At 42.7% G+C, this 22103-nt stretch overlaps 1 protein-coding gene across 1 annotated transcript in view; it reads left to right on the top strand.

Annotated features, from left to right (window-relative positions):
- Nucleotides 1-18271, top strand: part of LOC128869670 (procathepsin L-like) — a 43971-nt gene extending 25700 nt beyond the window's left edge. The window contains 2 exon segments of the mRNA XM_054112255.1: nucleotides 17604-17888; nucleotides 17988-18271. The gene's annotated coding sequence lies outside the window, so the exon portion shown is untranslated.
- Nucleotides 18272-22103: the final 3832 nt, after the last annotated feature.

Consider the following 22103-nt stretch of genomic DNA (forward strand, 5'->3'; position numbering starts at 1 on the left):
AGGGGTTATCTATCGCTATCGAGAGATGATTAACGATTTTTTATGGCCGAAATTGGATGGTATTGATCTGGACAACGTTTATTTTCAACAAGACGGTGTTACTTCCCACACAAGCAACGAAACCATTGATCTTTTACGGGAAAAGTTTCCGGACCGTGTTATCTCTCGAAGAGGTGATCACAATTGGCCACCGAGATCTTGTGATTCAACACCTTGTGACTCTTTTCCTTGGGGCCACGTGTCGATTCAGCCCAGGGTCGATTCAAGATCTCAAAGATGGAATTCGTGAGGATATCGAGGACATAGGCCAGCCACTTTGCAATTTGGTAATGGAAAATTTCATGAAAAGGATATTGTCCTGTAAGCGTGGTCGTGGTGGTAATTTGCCTGATGTTATTTTACACTATTAACGGTGTTGGCAAAAATTGTTTGCAATTCAATAACTTTATTTACAATTCAATAACTTTATTTAAATAAGCTGTACAAAATGAATAAAAAAATTTGATTGCTCTGTCTGCCCTGATGTCTGTTCGCGTACTGCCTTTTTCCTACACGGCTTTCGATTTCCTATGTTTCTCTCTTTTTTTTCTTTCTTCATCGACCAATCACCGATCGACACGCATTTCAGTGTTGCTTTTGAGCAGTGGGATCTATCCTGACCGTGCTGCCAGACTGTTCGTAACACTTCCCCCTGGTATATCCTGCCGATTAGGATGTACCGAGCTTTTCAGATCTAGAACGGCTATTTTAGCAGCAGGTCTTTCATAGATTCCACAGATTGTCTCGAGAGTAGCGTTTCGAACCCTTCCGTCGACACTCGTTCGCACGCCAATTACCTTACCATTGGGCCAAGAGTTCCTTGGGTTGTTTGGATCAACTATATTATGTATGCAATATCTCCGACTTTTATTGCTTTTACGTCTTCGAACCATTTAGTTCTCCTAGTGATGGTGGGCAAATATTCGGTGACCCAACGTCGCCAGAACGCGTCCGCAAGGTTTTGTGATGCTCGCCAGTTACGACGCATTAGGACGCCCTCAGTAACTGGTTCTGCAATCGGCTTAACACCATTGGAGCTGCCTAATAGGAAGTGGTTGGGTGTAAGTGCCTTTTCTTCTACGTGGTCAATAGGAATATAAGTCAACGGTCGCGAGTTAACTGTCATCTCCACCTCCATTAAAGCAGCATGAAGAATCTCGTCATTTGAACAGTTAGATGTCAATATCTGTTGTAGGACAACCTTGACTGAGCGAACTAGCCCCTCCCATGCTCCGCCCATGTGTGGAGACCCGGGTGGTATGAAATGCCATTTGGTTGCAGCCGAAGTGTAGTTTCTCGTCAATCGATTTTGGTCTAGGAGCGTAAACGCAGACTTCAATTCCCTCTCAGCGCCTTTGAAATTTGTATCGTTGTCACTCCATATCTCCAATGGGCTCCCTCTACGTGCCATAAAATTACGTACAGCCAAAATGCAGGAGTCTGTAGAAAGCGAATATGCCACTTCGAGATGCCCCGCTCTGGCTGTCAGACAGGTGAATAATACCCCATATCTCTTTTCGGTGCTCCTTTTAACCGTGACCAGAAGTGGCCAAAGTAGTCAACCCCTACATAGGAAAATGGACGACAAAATTGTGCGATCCGGCTGTAGGTAAGCAGGCCATTCTAGGTGGACGTGGTTGAGTGCTTCTGTTTTTGCATACCTGACAGCTGCGACGAATTCGATTAACTGCGGTGGGAAGTTTTAAAATCCAAAAGTGTTGCCGAATTTCATTGACGACTGTCTCCGAGTTCACATGATGATATTTGACATGAAAGTGATTTATAATTAAGTGCGTAATGTGATGATTGTTAGGCAGCAAAACTTGGTCCGTGCGCCCTATTATTTTAACTCGGCCATCTATTCCCAAAACAGCATTGTCATCCAGATAGGGTGATAATTTGAATATTTTGCTAGATTTGTCAACGGCCTTCCCAACCGATAAAGATATTATTGAATCATTGAAAACGTCTTGCTGGATTTTCCTCCAAAGAAAGTTTTCTGCCTTACGAAAATCGTCGGTAGTGGCAACGCTTTGTAAGACTTGATTATCTCGCATTACGCTTAACCAAATACGAGCGCAGTACAAGGTCGTGGCGGTTGCTCGGAGGAGACGGTCCCATGTAGAAAATCTCTCAGGTTTGGGCACCATAAGAAGTTGTTCTGAAATTATACAATGAGCTCCAATAAACTAAGGACGGAGTTCTTCTGTTGATATACTTTGCGTTCCGTTAGACATGGGCCATTCGTCACACGGAAGATATAAAAAGGATGGTCCTCTAAACCATCGGCTATCGTTAAAAAATCTGGATCACCGTTCCATTTGGTGGCTTCGTCAGCAACTTTTGCTGTAGTCAGAACCCAGCGCCACTCACTGACGTCGGTAAGTTCTAGAATTTCAGTAACTCGAAAAGCCACAAACTGTTTGTAGCGGCGATGATCAGCATACAGCCAGGCTAATACCGTTCGTGAATCTGACCAATATACGGAACTATCAAGGTGAATAGAATGCGACTCGATGATATGCTTAGCAAGGCAGGCTCCCAACAGTGCTGCCTTAAGTTTCAGGCGAGGTATGGACAATAATTTAAGCGGAGCCACTCTGGTTTTACTGGCGATCATCATACAGTCGATTGAATTAATATACCATGTGAGTATCGTAGGTAGCATACAGCTGCATCTACAAAGGTTTGTAGCTCTATTTGAGGTGTATCGTCCAATTTGATTCGCGCATAAGAACGTGGAGTCCCTAGGTTTTCTATTTTTGGAATAAGCTTAATCCACCGCAGCCATTTTGCAAATTGGTCATCTGGAATTGGGTCGTCCCAGTCGCATACAGCTCGCCATATTTCCTGCAGGATAACTTTGGCGTATACAACGTAGAAACCTATCAGCCTAATCAGTGAAGATCAGAAGTCTTATATTTGGATGATACACGAAAGGCGAAATGGTCACTAGAGGTAACCCACCACATGCCTAATACCTTCTCAGTTAGCTGCTCGTTCTCAAAATCAAGGCATAGTGCATCGGTGGAGCTGCCATTTAGGGCGGTTAGCACACGACTTGAATTCGATAAAAAATTTCTTATGTGAAAGCCTCCCATCGCATGTACGGGACGCACATCTCTCGCTTAACTTAATAGCTTCTTCTTCAATATCCACGCTAACTAACATATCGTCGACGTAGTGGTTTTCTATTATGCACTGCGAAGCACCAGGGAGCTCTTCACGAAATTCGGCTGCATTATTGTTCTTGATATATTGAGCGCAGCTGGGCGAACAGGTGGCCCCAAAGGTCATAACAGTCATCATGAATGTAGTTGGCTGGTTGGCATTCTGTTCATACCAAAGAAAACGCAAGAAATTTTGGTCTTGTTCCCGGACTTGAACTTGGTGAAACATCTCAGCAATATCGGCTGACATGGCAATTCGCTTTTGTCGAAATTTAAACAACACCGACAACAAAGGGGTCGTTAGGTCTGGGCCTTTAAGCAACATGGTATTCAAGGATACACCAACTACCTTCGAGGCTGCGTCCCAGACTAAGCGCACCTTGCTTGGTTTGTTGGGGTTAATAACTGCAAAAACCGGTAGATACCAGTATCTTTCAACGGCGCTGTCGACTGTTGTCATACGTCTAGCGTACACCTTTTGAACATATTCATCAATTTTTTGCTGAAGCACCTCACCAAGTTAGGGTCTCGTTGCATCTTCTTCAGCAAACACTTCGCTCGAAATAAGGCCATTGGTAGGCTATCGGGTAGATGCATTTTAGGATGCTTCCACAATAAGATGGTTCGATATCGATTACCAACTCGCACAGTGTGTTGTTGTAGCTGTACCATAGAAAGTTCGTCCTCTTTGGACATTAAAGCAGAAGATTTGGCTGACACGCCCAAATTATCGAGGCAAATGTACAACTTAGTAATTTTAACGAGTTCAGCCTGTGCGGAGCAGTCGCAAATGTGAAAGACAGGGTGTGCCGCATCATGATTTGTACTTGATGCTTGTCCTTTCAATGTCCATCCGAATTTGGACTTCTCTGCTATTGGCTCATTTTCACGGCCATATAAAGATTTGATTGGAAAACCAAGCGCAGCGTTGTTTAAACCAATCAATAGTTGTGGTACCGCATTTGAATAGGACTCCAGAGGCAATCTTTTCAAATATTGAAATTTGGACTGCAGTTTAGCAGCGTTAATCGATGGAAGAGGCAAGTCAAGCTTTTTGACTGTGTGAACGCCTTTAAGCCCTAATTTCTTATTACCGTTTTTAGCTGATATGGCTAAGTCGACAACGACAGACTCGTCCACTTACCGATGTGTATCACCAGTCCAGCGCAGGCACAGTGGTTGTGGTGTGCGCTTAATATTAAGCTTATTCAGCAGCTCTTCGTCGATAAGGGTGAGCGACGACGCATCGTCTATGAAAGCGTATGTTGATACATTCCGTTTGCTTGAGTGTAGAACTACGGAACGGACACGGAAAAGGGTACTGCCTTCGCCAAAATTGGGCATGTTAACGTTGACAGCCCGCATTGTAGTAACGCCCTTGCCATTGTTTGGAGCGTCTTTAGCAACTAACTCTCCGTTGTGCAACAGAGGATGATGATTACGGGTACAACTATTAACATTGCAAGGTGCAGTCGATTTATAACCAGCTGTAAAATGACCCTTCAAGCATCGGTGACAAAGTTTCAACTTGCGAACAATTCCCCATTTTTGACTACGTGTTATTCCCTTAAAAGAGACACATTTAGTCACATCACTGCAATTTTCTCCACAAACGATACATCTTACCGCATTAAAATGATAATTAATTCCGCACCGTTTGCGCACCTTTGTTGACTCCTTTGGCACGATGTGCTAGTAGGAAAAGCCAATCACTGAAATGTTGTAAATTACAGATCGGTAAACTTTGCTTATGCATTCCCCACTAAGCTGGTAGTAGCCCAGGCAATTTCGAAACCAGCTTCTGTTTGAGATCGGGATTATTCAAATGGCTGGTCAGGCCTGACGCAGACATTGTTGCGCAGATGTTCTGCACTTCTACGGCGAAGTCGACGATCGATTCCAGCTGACTCTCTGACGGTGATGGAAGCTCACAAATTTGTCGCTGTAGAACACTGATAATTAATTTTTGGTCGTCCAAATCGCAGTTGAAGGGTAGCAATAATTTGGGGCACGCAAGAGGAATGCAACAATAAATGTTTAACTGCATTCCGTGCTGGCCCTTCCAATGCCTGCCGCAGTCTTTAAGATTCTCATCGTCCGAGAATCCACAAGCCCCCTCGGCTGTTACGAGAAGCAATTTGGTCTCTACTCAAGCATCGAGAAGTCGAGACACCGAAAGCTGTTGGCTAAGTAGTTTGTGCCGGTTGTGGTTGTGGCGGAGAACATCCTCGATTGAGTGTCGAATGCCTGTGTACTTGCTGTTCAAGTGACTGTATTCTGTCTAATAGGCATTGAAGAACAGATGCTGTTAGACCCCCTCCTGGCTGAGCCAGTATTGGTAAAATTATTGGCACCGGAAGCAGCTATGTTGAATGGTGTAATAAAATTTGGAGGTGGCTGTATAATTTGCGTTTAATGTGGACCTAAATCATGTCCGGAAGCTGTAAACCTAGGTACAGCGCATTGTCCATCATCTAGGTCATCGTCAAAACCCATTGCATCTATGCGATCCAGAAAACTATGCGAGCGAAGCCCTTGCGAGCCAACAGAGTTAATAGAGTGAGTGGGGCTAATCGGCGGGTTTCCCTGGAGCAGTAGTCGACCGGATGGCATGGCACGCGCTGTATTAGGCGCGGAGGGAGTTCCATATACAATACCAGCTTTCAGGTTTTCGCGATGCGCCACCGAGGCTTGTTGTGGGGCAGCTGCACTATTAGCGGCACACGTTTCCAGCATCAGCAAATTGTTACCCGGAGCGATAAAATTGGATGCAACGGGATAGCTCATCGCTACGGTGGGATTAGCGGCGGCACTGGAGCTAGGCGCAATGGCGATATTAGCCGGCGCAGCGGTCACATCGGCTATGTTCGAAGACAATGTAGTAGCCTGCGACATCCGAATTTTTCGTACGTACGTTGTGGACAGGACAAATTTTTTAACTTGTTGCCAAAAATTTTTTGCAATTCAATAACTTTATTTACAATTCAATAACTTTATTTGAATAAGCTGTACAAAATGAATTAAAAAATTTAGTTGCTCTGTCTGCCCTGATGTCTGTTCGCGTACTGCCTTTTTCCTACAGGGCTTTCGATTTCCTATGTTTCTCCCGTTTTTTTCTTTTTTCATCGACCAATCACCGATCGACACGCATTTCAGTGTTGCTTTTGAGCCACAGTGGGATCTATCCTGACCGTGCTGCCAGACTGTTCGTAACAAACGGCATACCTTCCTCTTCATAATGAAATAAACATGCGATCATTTATACCAGAAAAATAACATTTTTCTTTGAATATCAATCCTTTTTTTTGGTGCTCCAATCGGTATTAGGTGCAGTCAACATTACTTAAAGGTGGAGCAATAATTACAAACTGAGTGAATCCAAATGCTCCTATTGCGCCTTTTCTGCCAAATTTCGTGGCAAATCTGAATTAAAAACCAAACTATTTAGTTGAATCATATTTTCCCTAAATATGCAAACACCATAACTTTTTTGTGTGAAATTAGTTTTTATTGATTTCAAAGACAACATTGTTCAAAAATGATTACAATTTTAGCATATATTCACTTTACCTCGATATGACCACCTTTTGCCTTGTCTATAGCCTTCAAACGGTCAAAAAATGAGTTGCATACTGCGCGAATGTGATCTTGAGGTATTTTGGCCCATTCTCGTATTATCGCTTTTTTCAGCGCATCCATGCTGGCATATTTTTTAGTCCTCACCTTGCTCTCCAAAATGGACCAGATGGAATAGTCTATGGGATTTGCGTCTGGCGAATTCGAAAGCCATTGTGTGGACGAAATTAAGCCTGGAACATGATTTTTTAACCATTCTTGGTTCACATGAGCTTTATGAGACGGTGCCGAGCCCTGTTGGAACGTCCATGGTGTACGACCGAAATGTTTGCGTGTCCATGGCTCTAAAGCAGCTTCTAAAACATTTTCCCGACAATAAGTCGCATTTACTTTGACACCAGTTTCGATAAAAACGATTGAAGAGCGTCCACTGCGGCCCAAACCATTACTTGCGATGGGAAATTGCTTCGAGTGGCCATACGTATGCTCAAATTTTCTTATGAGCGTTCGGTCAAGTAAACACGACCGTTTTGAGTGTTTATGAACTGCTCAATTGGGAAATTTTTTTCATCAGAAAACACAATGTTAGGAAATTCGCCACGTTCGTGCAAGCGTAACCCCTCCTTTGCTCTTTCGCACCTAACTTTTTTTGCTGGGGTGAAAGATCGCGTGCTTTTTGGAACTTGTAAGCCTTGACCTTGAGCTCATTTTCCAATATACGTCGAATGCTGTTCTGCGATATTTTCAGCTCTTTGGCCATTTTTCTTCCACTTCGACGTGGATTTCGTTCAAGTCGAGCCTTCACTTGAGCTCACGAACAATGGCTGGTTGCGATTTTCCAGCCAAATATAACGCAATCAAACTATTACGCTTGAATTCCATCACAGAAAAAAAAATTCAACAAAACTGAGACGCAAATGCTTTTGATGTCCTATAAACAATATCAATATATTACTGTACTGTCATTAGAACAACTTTGACGTTGATGTCATGAGCTGTTTTACAGATACAAGCAGTGTGAAGTTGGTAACACTTCATATCGTTCACCCTGTATATATCCAGTTTTTACATAATGTTCTTTCTCAACCGAACTGGAAAATTGTATTTCCGCTCCCTTCAACTTAAGAGCTTCAAGAGCTTTGCCACAGCCCGCACACGTAGAGAAAGGACCGACTGACTCGTGTCATTGAGTAAGTAATAAGATAGAGTCACAATCACTCAATTTTTGGAAAACGGGCATATTGGCACAGTTCGAGGCGCGAGAAACGATGTCTTTGCTCGTATACACAAAAAGAAGTCGACACGAAATACCTACATGCGAATCCGTCGATTTGTCTTTGCCTAAGCACTGAGAAAGCGTACGGTAAACGTATGTACATACATATATTCATGCATACATTTGTATGTACCCACTAATGTATCATATTTGCGAGAGGGAGGAGTGGATCAAGGTTCAAAAAAGGCACAAACAGAAGCCATCGAAGAAAATAACTCGGACGAAAACTGATGCAATCCTCATTGCGACTAAATCAGAAAAGATGCCATATGCTGATATCCTACGGGCGGTCAAAGCCAATTATGCCACAAAGTCTTTGATTGAAGAGGTCCATACATTGAGGCGTACTCAAAAAGGAGAATTTTTGCTTGAGCTCATCAGAACAAAAAGCACTAGTACTCGTATACTACAAGCAGCAATACAGGGCGCACTTAAGAAAGACGCATCGGTGCAGGTGAAGACCCACATGATAACTATTCACTGTAAAGGCCTGGTAACGGATATTAGCAGGAAGGAAGAGCTACTGGATGCCCTAGAGACACAGACTTAAGTCAGGAGGCCAGAAGACTCTGCAGTAAGATTGGCAAAAATGGAGTATGGAGATATGCAGGCAGCATACATATCGCTCCCTGCAGAAGACGTCAAGATGGTTCTAGACCTGAAACATCTTCGTGTCGTGCTTCCGGCGAGGTTGGCCACAGAGGTGCAACATGCAAGAACCTACAAAGATGTGGACTTTGCTGTGGCGCTCAAAATGTTCTAGATTCCAGGAGGCAGTTAGTAAAAAGCGCGCATGAAGATAGTACGAATGAACCTCAACCATTGCAGAACTGCTCAAGATATATTGTGGAGGAATATGAGCGAGCTTAAAGCCGACATCGCTCTAATCTCCGAACCATGTTCTGCTATTGACAACTGTAACTGGTTAACCGATGCAATATACGGGGCTGCGATCTGGATACCGGGAAATAAAGCACTGCAACGCAAGCCAGATGGTCCTAAGAAGGGATAGCATGAGCGAAAGTAGACGGCCTTTTCATTGCAAGCTGCTATGCACCACCGAGGATGACCTTAGATGAATTCGCGGATATGTTGACGCGGATAGCAACAGATTTCTACCACAGGGGACCTATCATCATTGCAGGTGACCTTAACGTGGGGTTGACCACGTGGGGAAGCCTACGGACCAACCCCAGAGGAAGAATACTGGAAGAAACGTTTGCTAGTCTGGATCTGACGCTTTTAAACACGCCAGGATGCCACACCTTCGATACAGCTACTAGATGATCAGTCATAGACCTTGCCTTCGCCGATAGATCCACGGCAACTTGCGTGCAGTGGTATATTTCAAGCATGTACACCCACAGTGACCATCATTCAATCATAATGGACCTGTACACAACTTGCACGCCCAAGCCGACAAGAAAAGTGCAAAGAGTGTCTTGGAAGAGGAATGCTTTTGACGCAGAATCTTTCCTAGCGATCTGGAGCGGGGCGTACTTTGTTGCTGGATCTGCAGAATAGCGAGCAAACCAAGACGCTGAGCCTGCGATGCCAAAACCGGGAGCCTGTGTATCGGTGGACAGACGAAATCTCGAAACTTCCAAAACGATGCAATAAAACTCGCAGAAGAGCACAAAGAGCGCGTCGCCGGCCATCTTATCCTGTTCAACAGGCCCTTCATAAAGAAGCCCGACAATACATCAAAGCAAATTCCGTTGCTTTATTGAATTAAGAAACTCCGCAAATACTAATCCATGGGGTAAAGCATATAAGACAGTTATGAAGAAAGTGAGAGGACCAAAAACCTCCCAACCCACATGCCCTGTCTTGCTGGAAAAGATACTCCCTTACCTATTTCCACCCCAGAGTCAGAAGAATATACGGTCCCAAAAGAAGAGGTATTGGCCGCTTTTACGATTATCAGCGATGTAAAAGCTCCAGGTCCAGATGGTGTCCCCAATATTGCTTTCAAATCAGCGGTCCAAGCGAGCCCAGAAATGTTTGCTGATCTTTACACTGAGTGTATCAAATATGGTATATTTCCCAGGAAATGGAAGCGACAGCGTTTATTGCTACTGCCAAAACCGGGAAAATTGCCGAATGATCCATCAGCATAGCAACCCTTATGTCTGTTAGATAAAGTGGGGAAGGTACTAGAAAGAATCATCTGTGGGCCGTTGCAGAAATACATACAGGGGCCAACAGGACTTGCGGAGCGACAATTTGGCTTCAGGTGAGCAAGATGCACTGTCGACGCCATTCGACTGGTGGACGAAACAGCGAGCGAGGCTATTAACAGGACTGGTGGGGCATCCGGCTCTATGAAATATTGCGCTGTCATAACGTTGGACATAAAGAACGCTTTCAACTCAGCAAATTGGACGCTATTTCTTTCAGCACTGAGTAGTCTCTTATCCGGAGTTATTTCGATGGCAGAATTCTTGAATACGACACAGGCGACGGACCTCAGAAATACACAGTGACAGGCGGAGTACCGCAAGGCTCGGTTCTCGGCCCTAATTTGTGGAACGCAATGTACGATGGCATCCTCAAAATGGAGCGCCCATAAATGCGACACTGGTAAGATACGCAGACGATATTGCGCCTTTTTCTAACGGGGAAACAGGTCATTGATGTGGAACTCACTTGCAACGATGCGATAGCGAGGATTGAGCGCTGGTTATACAATGCCAAACTCCAGATAACACCGCAAAAAACTGATGCAGTCTTGTTGAGCAAAAAGAAGAAGACGGAGAGTTTGACGGTGAATATCGGAGCTCTCAACATCCAGTCCAAGCCGGCTATACAGTACTGATTGACTCGCACATGGCCTTCAGAGAGCACGCGGTGAAAGTCAGTACGAAAGGCGCCGTAGTTGCAAATACTCTATTATGGTTGCTGCCGAACATTGGGGGAACCCAAGGCGCAAGAAGGAGACTTCTATCTACTGTGACAAACTCCATCCTGTTGTATGTAGCTCCAATTCGGTGCTTTGCGAGTAGACTGTGCATACCGGACAGTATCTGATGATGCAATTTGCGTGATTGCGGGAAAAATTCCACTGGATATCCGAGCACGTTAACTAAACCGTCTCTACCTAAGGCAAGGTACAAAACCTACAAAAGGACCAAAAGTTGGAACAGCGAAGATGGGATCATTCTCCTAAAGGCCGCTGGACGCACGAACTTATCCCTACCCTTAACACGAAGTTACGGCGAAGTGAATTACTTCCTCTCCCAGATGCTAAGCGGACATGGTATTATGTGCACAGGTTTGGTCTCTCCGCTTCACCACTCTGCCCTGCCTGCCCAGAGAATGTTGAAGACACACGACACGTACTCTTCTACTGTCCAAGATTCGAAAAAGAACGTGAGGAGTTAGACACTATCCTTGGAAGACAGCCAAGTGAGACTAATTTAACAGGCAGTATGTGCATTTCAAAACATTGCTGGGATGCTACATGCAAGTTTTCCAAGCAAGTATTGCGTACGCTATACAAGCAGGACGAAGAATAGAGCTGTTTCAGTACTGGCAGCTAGAGCAAAATAATATTAACGCTCTGTGCCGCGCCTGATCACACCGAACTTCCCGACAAATGCTAAAGCTAACATGAAACAGTGTTCCAGAGGAGGTCGACAGACATACCGAGAACAATTACGGACGCTTGTGTTAATGACTCACGACCATATCATACGCAGACAAGACGGTAATGCACACAACATTACAGCACACTTTCGAAGTTCTATTTACATCTTAATGGAGTAATGTAGACTATCACTGACGTATAACCTCCATTCATCATAGGTAGAGAGCCTGGGCGCAGGTTTCTTTTAAAGTTGTTATCCCCAATCACGGCTCCACCCTCAATGTAATGCAAATGCGATGCCGGGTAGGAAGTCAGCCGAAGAGGGGAGGTCTGTTTTAGTAGGAGCGTGCCCCATATATAATTGGCGCGACGGCATTAATTGAATGTTTCTGACATTTTTATCCTCCCCCCCACACAAAAAAAAACAAAAACAAAAACTGTGGCTGTAAAAAGTCGTAGGGTAGGTAGGCCGAAACTGTGATGGCTTCGACACTGTTCCCACTCTTCCAATACTTTATTTTTGCAACAACGATATCTCCGGAGCATAGCTCTGTTAACATCGTGTGTTCGATCAACCTTAACATGATAATACATGCTCGCGGTCTCACATTCCCTTCACAATGAAGTATTTGTCCCCACGACATAGCATTAGACCCCAGATACGCTTGTGACAAACCCATGGTCCTTGTATTAGTATTGCGTGTGGGAATGTTTGCAGTTTTGCATGCCTACGGCACAGGAGAGCCGTAGACGCTTTGCTATGCTGCAGATTTATCTGTGTAAATATTACTTCAGTCATGAGGCTGAGTATATTTACGCTTTGTCCTCCACCTTATCCTGGACACGGAAACGGATTCGCCCCAGATGTAGGTGAGGACGGCAACGGCACTTCGACTTCAGCATCTTGAGAGACCCAAGCTCGACACTCAGTACCAGGTGGGAACCCGCCTCCTAAATTTTGTAGAGAGTCGTGTCAAGATTTTTGTTCTATACACGGATGCGTGTGTAGAGTTCTGCTGAACTACAGGAAGGGCCCGGAATCCAGACACTCGCACGTACCAACATTTCTTTGCTACTCTCAACAAGAATGAACTTGCTGTTTTCGCAAGCTGGAATTTTTCCTATCTCTTTTTCCAGCCATTCTCGGGGAAAAGCATTGGAACAGTGCACCTTTACGATGCCGTCCACCACGCTTTTACTCTCGAAAGCCGGCGCGTCGTTCGACTCATCGATAGCTTTCCAAAGATATCTGTCAAAATAGTTTTCTTGCCCTTTGGACAGTATTTCGTCTTGTTTGTTGGTATGTATCTCTACCGTCATTGCCTTTGCTGCCATTCTCCCGACTGATTCGCCAGACGTCGACGGAAGAGTGTCGTTCGACATTTGAGGTCTCTTAGTCTTTGCCTTGTCAGGTAAAGATTTGTCTGCCTTGGGTTCGGTCGAGGATGCAGGCATTTCCGACTTCCGTCTCTCAACTTTCCTCTTCTTTGCCTTTCTCCTCTTCCCGGTCGTTGGCACAGACCCCGTTTCGTTTCTGGAAGAGTGCAACGTTACAGAGAAATCCTCTGTTCTGCGACGCTTTCCCGTTTCCATTACAGGTGTCGAAGTTGACGGAGCTTGAGTACTTACCTTAGCTAATGCTTCGGCTCTCTTCGCCTTTTATCTTCTTCGCTTGATCTGTCTTGGCATAGGCATAGCCAATGTGCCATGTTTCACCACTAGTAGTGCCCTTCCTCCGGAACCCTGGGTGTCAGTCCCGGTCATAGGGGGTGTGGGCTTCTGGCCTGCACATCCGATGCCCGAGCCCTCGATTGTTCGACGGAAGGATTTCCCGAAAGTGGGTTACCTCGTGCAGTGAGATCCTTGTTTAACCTCCATATTGTAGGAAATGCATTTTATACCTCCTGCTAGGTTGTCGGTACGGTACTCTCCACATAGTACTTGGGTGGCCACCGATTTCGCCGTTCGGCGGATAAATGGATACCCAATTCCTGCTGCCCTCTCAGTTCGTGGTAAGTTAATCTCCACAACATGGGGTTAAATCACCGCTTAAGCCTCATCCCCGCGGCAAGGAGACCGACATGATAGTATGATAGTCTTATAGTACTCTCGATGCTTCCAAATCGGTATGATTTGGTTGATAAGAGTGCCCGGAATATCAAAATGTATGGTCTGCCATTCTTGGAGGACTGATCAACTTTAATCCACATTAAAGCCAATTTAAAATTTCTATTTTGTCCTGTGCACATATCGCTGTAGGCTATTACATATTGATGCGGGGTTACATTTTTTAAACGCTTCAAGCAACAAGAAACAATTTCTTGGTCACCCCTGGATATCTTTATATTCTATAATAAACTGGGAAACGCCAAAGTTCCGGGAAACCATAAAAATGTCTATGTCATTTACAATGTTGGCAACATATATAAAACTGCACTAAAGAAATTATATAGCACATTTTTGAACTAAATAGTAGTGCGTCTTTGAGGAAAGTGGGCTTATACCATTTTCAAAGTAATTATATTTGGAATTTAATTAACTACGAAAATTCGTAATGATGCAAACAAATAAAATTTTACCAGTTTTTTTTTTTTTGGATAAAGTTTATAAATAAAAAGTTCATAGTAAATTGTAGGGGAGAATGGGGAGTTGTGAGACATTGTTACCGTTCGGCATTATTCATTTGTTTACATTCGATTTTAAGTGTCAACAAGTGTTCTCGATGCGATCTCACTTTTCAGCTAGCATTGGTCATATTTACACGCATTCGACGCGTCTCTCCAGTTACTGTGTTTTGGAATTTCTCGGTAAGTTTATTTCATCATTTGTTTTGCGATACATTCGATCAGTTGTTGAAGCAAATTGCAAATGTTAATATACATATACAAATTATTAATTGTCCTATTAGCTTTGAATTTACACATTCACTTGGGCATGAACGTTCGATGTGTTTATGACTACGCGGCCATTTATAAAAAAAACGATTTGGGGAGTTGTAAGACAACAAATGTGGGGAGTTGTGAGACACCGTTTTTTTCGACGTTTTAACGCATCTTTCATAAGTACCTCGCAATATTCATGCATTGTTTGTATATATATCATTTTTGCATCATCTGCAAAGGGGCAATGTCGAAAAAGTTAAGCAGAAACAACTCCATTCATTGCAATGTATGCGATCAAGCTGTGCACCTAAAGTGTGCCAATTTACGAACTGGTTATTATACATGTTCTCACTGCGAATCATCAGATTGATGGCATTGCATTTTTTATACACTTTTTTATAACAACTGTCTTTTCTTTTTTATTTTTCATCTTAATAAAGAACTAACAGCTAAAATAAGTCATTTTTATTGATTTAAACCATGGTGTCTCACAACTCCCCACATTTTTGTATTTTGTATTATATTTTATATTATTATATACAATTTTAATTTTAAGGGAAATTGTAGTTTTGTTAAATAGGCCATACCAATAGCTTCCAGTATTCATTGACTAAAGATTCCATCGTTGACATATGCAGAATATTAAGATTTTGAGTAATACGGGTCCAAAAACAAAACCCGTCTCACAACTCCCCATTCTCCCTTATTCATTAAACTAGCTGTACCCGCCGCGCGTTGCTACGCTAACAATCAGTCCACAAATATTCAATTAATTGTAAACCATTTTATTGAGTTTGTTTATAGTATTTCAAAAAATTGTGACATTAAAAAGTTTAGTTTCAACTCGATGTTTATTGAAGTGCTGTGGAATACACAATATTTCTTGTTTTTCCATCTGGTGCGTAGGCGAATAAATCAGAAGGTTTTCCGACACGTGAGCAAGCCACATAGAGCTGTCCAAATTTGTCCACACACTTGTAACGATTGTCCTTGTGCTTTGTTAATAGTCATTGCGAAAGCGAGTCGCACCGGGAACTGTACACGTTTGAATTCGAATGGCATATCTGTCGGGATCATTGGGATACTGGGCAACAGTACGTCTTCACCTTTGAATTTTCCAGTTGTTTGTTGTTGTTGTAGCAGCATAAACATTCCCCATACTTACATACGGGGAATTCTGCTGGAGTGACAGTCCTTGGCCGGATATAAATCCGGATCGTTTCGGTAACGTAGAACCGACTGTCGTGGAAACGTTGAATTTTCCAGTCAAAATTGTTGCCTCGATAACATTGTTCATCATTTTCTTCACTGAGAGTCTGGTTCCGTTGCAAAGTCGTGGTGGATTTATGTTTCGAAGAAGAATGATGGGTACGTCAATTTTCACTGTAAGAACGTGTGGCGGCATGCCCGGCAAATCAAGCGAACTCAAGAATTCAGTTGGATAGTTGAAAACATCGTCTTGATTCTCCACAGTATCGATGGACTTATATGTTGTCGGTTCACTGGGTATTCCATGCTGAATCTTGAAGTTCATGGTATTGACATCGATGTTTTTGGCTGATAATATAGCACGCGTACTGAGCCACTGATGGTTTTTGTAGTTTTGTGCAATGTGATCTTACAGAAGTTTGCTGGCAGGGTGATAAATTGTGTAGATTCATTCATTTCCCCTTCCAATGCTTTCTGTGAGACATTGTACATTCGTCCCATATGGTAGTTTGACACGTTTGGAGTACTTTTCTCAATACAGAGTTTTTACTGATGTTGTATGTTGATGCCTCAGTGTTTTGCAAATTTAATGCTGAATGTGCTGTTCGGCCACCATCCAAAAGTGGTTCCACAGTTCCAGGTGATGCAATATCCAGTGCAATATTATTTTGTGATCGTATGGTTGACAAAATTAGTGAAAGAAGAAAAATCTTGCCTGTACCACCGGGCACATCTTTGAAAAACAGTCCACCACTTTGTTCTGTGATTGCACCCATAATTCTGGAATCAGCTGCGGAAGATTTGTTCTAACGAATGTCCGCAGTTCGTCAGAATCATAGTGTGTTTCTCGTTGCAAATCACAATCGAAAAGGTTGTTTGCAGGTCGGTTTGAAGCAGGCGTTCCCAGTTACACCAGTGCCTTGTTAGCGATTGTCAAACATATGTCTTCAATCACCTGGTGGCGAGTTACATCTATGAACATGTCATATTCGTTTCCTCTGTGTAAAAATACATGGTCATACTAATTTTTATAACAATCGATTGAACGGGGCAGAAGTTGCTACTCTGCAGCGCCAGAGTGGCATCAAGGAGCATATTCTACAAACCTTCTCCGTGGAAAACTGCATATATAATATATACCAATTTTTATAATAATCGGTCCTGTAGTTTTTGAGGTCATCGATGACATACAGACAAACATTCAATTATATATAGAAAGATTATATGAAATACACGATCTACAAAAACATATTTAAAAACTTTTTTTAATTTTAATAAAAAAAATAATAATTTTGACTGTCAATTAATTTGACAGACCATTTGAAAATTCTACAGTTAACTGTTAAACCTCTTGCCAACAGAAGAAAATTGGCTAATTTAACAGACTTATCCGTTGTTGTTACAATCTGAATTCAATTATTTTTTTCTCTGGGTGTAATAAAACATGACGTTTTATGTAAATCGACTTGTGGCGTAGTCAGAGGGTATGTATATGTGTAGAAACGGCTCCACTTGCATCCAAAATGTGAATTGGGTTTAGTGACTTTTGTAGCAATAAATACACCCGGCAAAACAAAAGTCTACGTGACCATTATTTATTTTTAAATACTTCCTGAAAATTTATTTACTGATTTTTAAGAACCCGAAGTTTGTATGCCAAATCTGCTGATTTTCTGATATTGTACTGATTTTTATATTTAATACCTATGTTTGTATGTTTACATATTTAAAAAGTGCTTTCACACTTTTTACACTTTTACACTTTGGCAAATTGCCTATAATTCGAAAACAATTTGTACTTTTACGTAGCATTTTATTCTTACACATATTTTATTCATTACACAATTTGTCTGTAATTTTAGCAACACATGTGAGAGAAAATTTTTTTAATGAAAAATAACAACCACCCTAATATGGATGTGAACATCTTTATAAATATCAGTTCAAAACACGATTTGCTGAATCGGCGTATTATACCCAACGTACCTTGACTCAAGTCGTATATGCGCTTTTCTCTGAGCCAGGCAAATTGAGGGCAGTGTCCATTAACAGTTCTTATTGAAATGGTCATATGTTTTGTTTGGACCGCCGTTTGTATTGCAGTAAGTTCAGCAGTTCTTGAATACTCTTCATTTCATGAGTTCAAGGTGAATTCAAATTATTGTATAAAATGTATATACATAAATATTTACTATAAAATATATGTATGCACGTATTTAATATAAATACTTTTTTATTTGTTTTAGAATGCCTTCAATAAGAGTTACATGCATGCATTTGATGAGTATCGGAGTAAAGAGGCCTTCGAACAAAACGTCAATATTGTGCGGCAGCATAATAAATTGTATGAGAAAGGCGAAAGTAGCTATCGTTTAAGGACTAATATAATGGCTGATATGGTAATATATTATTGTATTTTATCTTATATGCACAATAAACTGGGTCGGAAAAAAAATTTCAAAAGTCCTCCCCTGTATTTAAAGCTCATGTCAACGGGATTTACGTTTCATAAAATGTTTTAAAATTGTTTAAAAACTTTTATCCTTCTAAAAACCGAAGAATCATTTTTTAGTTAACTTGGTTATTTTGGCTGGAATTTAGAACAATGCCTATTTTGGAATTTCTGGCAAACTATAATGTTTTTTTTAATGAAACTTGGTGGAGATGTTAGTGAGGTGTTAAGGAACACTCTTTATAACTTTAAATTAATCGGGAAATAATAATTTTTTAATTATTTACATTCAAAATGCCCTTGGGAACATCAGTATAATTTGCCACATTACACTCTATATTTTTTAACATTTCACTATAAATCACCAAATATACACTCACACGCGTGTTTTTACCGATTTTTATGCTAATATTCTAATTATATCTATTAAAATTAAATGCAAATACATTTGCCTATGCAATCACATTCCAATTTTAAGCGCGAATAAGAAGAAGATTGGAATGCCAACAGTATGGTGTTGCCGGATGCCTGCAAATGAAAACAAAAAATAAGTACTTGAGTTTAGTGTTAATGATGGGAATGGGGGTTATTGTGCCTGCTTACTACATACACGCTGTTCAGAATTCGTCCAATCTGGCACCACCTTAATTTATAGCAATATTGGTATTATTTCTTCGAATTCATCTATACATACATACATATGGTATTTATGCACAGTTAGCTTTAAACAGTTATTTTCCTTTGTACTTAAAAATGAGACGCTCAATAAAATTCATTGCTTGTACAGCTTCGAAGTGATCAAGTCTTTATATTTGTGCTTAAACATTTTGGTGCCTCCTGTGAGGACAAATAATTAAATTGTGAAATAGAATCGTTTAATTAAATTATTGTTTAGCTAATGGCAGAATTAAATTTGCGCGCTTCGGCAATAAAGGCCATTAAACGCATACACGATCGGGTGAGTGGATTCCAGCAGGGTGCATTTGATGAATTTCATCTTGAGCAAGAGTTGAAATCATTGTCAGCACATTATGCACGTTTCGTGACCAACCATGACCTGTTGGTGGGCAATGCAGCAAACGCCGAGTTGGAGGCCCACGAGAAGTTATGGGAAGAGGTTGAAGGTATTTACAACAATGCATGTACCCACTTGAACCGTGCAATCATGGGTGCAAAACCGAGTCAGTCTGCTGTGATGCCTGTGCGAGAGTGTGAGGTTAAGTTAGAACCGCTTGCAATTCCAACGTTCGATGGAACTATGCAGAATTGGCTGGCGTTTAAGGACGTTTTTGAATTGCTTGTTCACAATACAGACTATCCTGAGGCCTACAAGTTAGGCAAGTTGCGGCAGGCAGTAAGCGCAAGTGCTGTACCGCTCGTCGAGAGTGTATATTCTGGGGGATACGCTGATTTATGAAAGGCGCTTAAAGAACGTTTTGACAATAGAAGGCAACTGGCTGAGACTCATGTGTCACGCTTACTCAATATCAAGCCGACAACTGAGGACACACCAACTGCGTTACTGTTCATCGTCGACACGGTACATGAATCACTACGAGCTTTACATGTCATGGGTCTACCAGTGGCCGAATGGGATGCTGTGGTCGTACCGATAATAGTTTCGAAACTTCCGATAACTACACAGCGCGAGTGGAACATGAGCTGTTCACCCACCGAAATTCCGAGCCTCGATGAGCTGCTTACGTTTTTGGGTCAGCGGGCTCATAGCCTCAGCACAACAGTTGTCACATGGAGCAATGGGGTTGAATTTACGTCCAAGAGTCATCAACGCGATGGTGGTCCGTCAAGAGCTGTCAGATCACACGTCGTATCTGCAGAGGAGGGTAAATGTATATACTGCCAAGGTGCACATCGTGTTATGAAATGCGCACGCTTTCTTGTGATGAAATACGAAGACAGAATTACTGCTGCAAAGACTGCAAAGCTTTGTTTTAACTGCCTAAAGCAAGGTCATTCAGCAAGACAATGTCCATCGGGGAATTGCCGTCACTGTGGTCGTAAGCACATCTCATTACTTTGCCGCGAATCATTATCTCAGAATCCATCAGAGTCAGTGTCAACGTGTCCGGAAGGAGCCGTCACTGCTATTGCATCCAGAAATTCGAATCTCTGACTAGAGCCTGCTGTGGTAGGTTGCCTTGCCAATGCGAGTTCAACAGTGTTATTGGCAACTGCGCGTGTATACGCATGCGGCAACTCTACCAATGGACGTCTGGCGCGGGTGCTCTGTGATCCCGGATCACAGGTTAGTTTTATAACAGATAAATTAACTAACTCTTTGTCTCTTCATAGGAGCAAATGCGAAGTTTCGGTGGAAGGAATCGGAGCTTACTCCTACGCACGTACACGTGGGCGTGTCACACTCACGTTAAAATCGCTCTATTCCAGTTTCAGTTTGGAAATCGTTGCACTTGTCATGCAGTCAATTACTAAGGTCATCCCAACAGTGCATATTGACATGACACGGTGGCAGCATTTGAATGGTCTAGAATTGGCCGATACGCAGTTCGGTGTTCCTAGCAATATCGACATTCTTATTGGTGCGGATGTATGGGGAAAAGCAGTCGAAGGGGACATAAGACTCGGTGGCCTCCATGAGCCACACGCCCAGCGAACCCGCTTCGGCTGGGTTGTCTTCGGTCCAGTGCCAGCAGCGCAGCCAGCAGCGCCGCCAACTCTTTCCTTCAGCACCCAGCAAGGCGAAGAGGACGCACGCTTGGAGGAGCTCGTAAGAAGCTTTTGGAAGTTAGAGGAAGTGCCTTCACAAGATTGTAACGGCGAAGATGAATGTGAGAAAATCTTTTTGACCACACACTCCCGCACAAGGGAAGGGCGCTACATGGTTCATATACCATTTCATCCTGACGCACCGGCTTTGGGCAACTCATACGCCCATGCTTTACGACAATTTCATCTTCTTGAACGACGACTAGCAGCGAATTGTAAGCTCAAGAAAAAATACATTGCCTTCATGCGCGAATACGCGGACCTCGGCCATATGGAACCCGTTAGTCACATTGGAGATGGGGGGGTCAACTACTACATCCCTCACCACGCGGTTCCGGAAAAGTTCCGCGTTGTGTTCAATGCTTCAGCGCGGACCACGAGCGGCCTCTCACTGAACGACGTCCAGTTGGTGGGAGCCACGATTCAAGAACCACTTGTGAATATCATCTTTCGTTTTCGGTGTTTTCGCGTAGCATTAACAGCAGACATCGAGAAAATGTTCCGTCAAATTCTGATAACTCCCGAACATAGGGATTTCCAACGCATTATTTGGAGAGAATCACCAGACAATGACCTAGCAGTATACCGTTTAACTACAGTGACGTATGGGATGGCTTGTAGCCCGTACAACGCAGTTCGCGCACTCAATCAATGCAGTTATGATAACTACAACGTAGTCGCAGATGGCCATCAGTCGATTGTTGCGCGCGATGCGATTCTGTCATCATTTTATGTAGATGATTTTCTCATCAGTTGTGACACTGAGGATAAAGCCTTCGAACTCGCTGTCAATTAACAATTCTTCAATCGTAGAGTTAGCAAGTGAACCATCGACGGCAACTGTGCTTGGTTTAAGCTGGGACCCAACAACAGATGAGATCTTTTTCAAAGCGAATCTAAACCAGAACATCGGATGCCTCACAAAACGTCGGCTTTTAAGTGAGGTCGCCAAACTATTTGATCCTACTGGCATGCTTGCTCCAATTGTTATTGCCGGGAAGATATTTATTCAGAAGTTGTGGTCTGCTGGCTTAGAATGGGATGCACCACTCCCAGATGCACTTCAAAATACGTGGGTCTTATTTTACAGAGAACTTGACGTTATAAACCCTATCCGTGTACCACGATGGTTAGGTTTGGCTGAGGGTAAGACTACTATGCT

This window comes from Anastrepha ludens, chromosome X, assembly GCF_028408465.1.
Source record: "Anastrepha ludens isolate Willacy chromosome X, idAnaLude1.1, whole genome shotgun sequence".
Taxonomy (NCBI): Eukaryota; Metazoa; Arthropoda; class Insecta; order Diptera; family Tephritidae; genus Anastrepha; species Anastrepha ludens.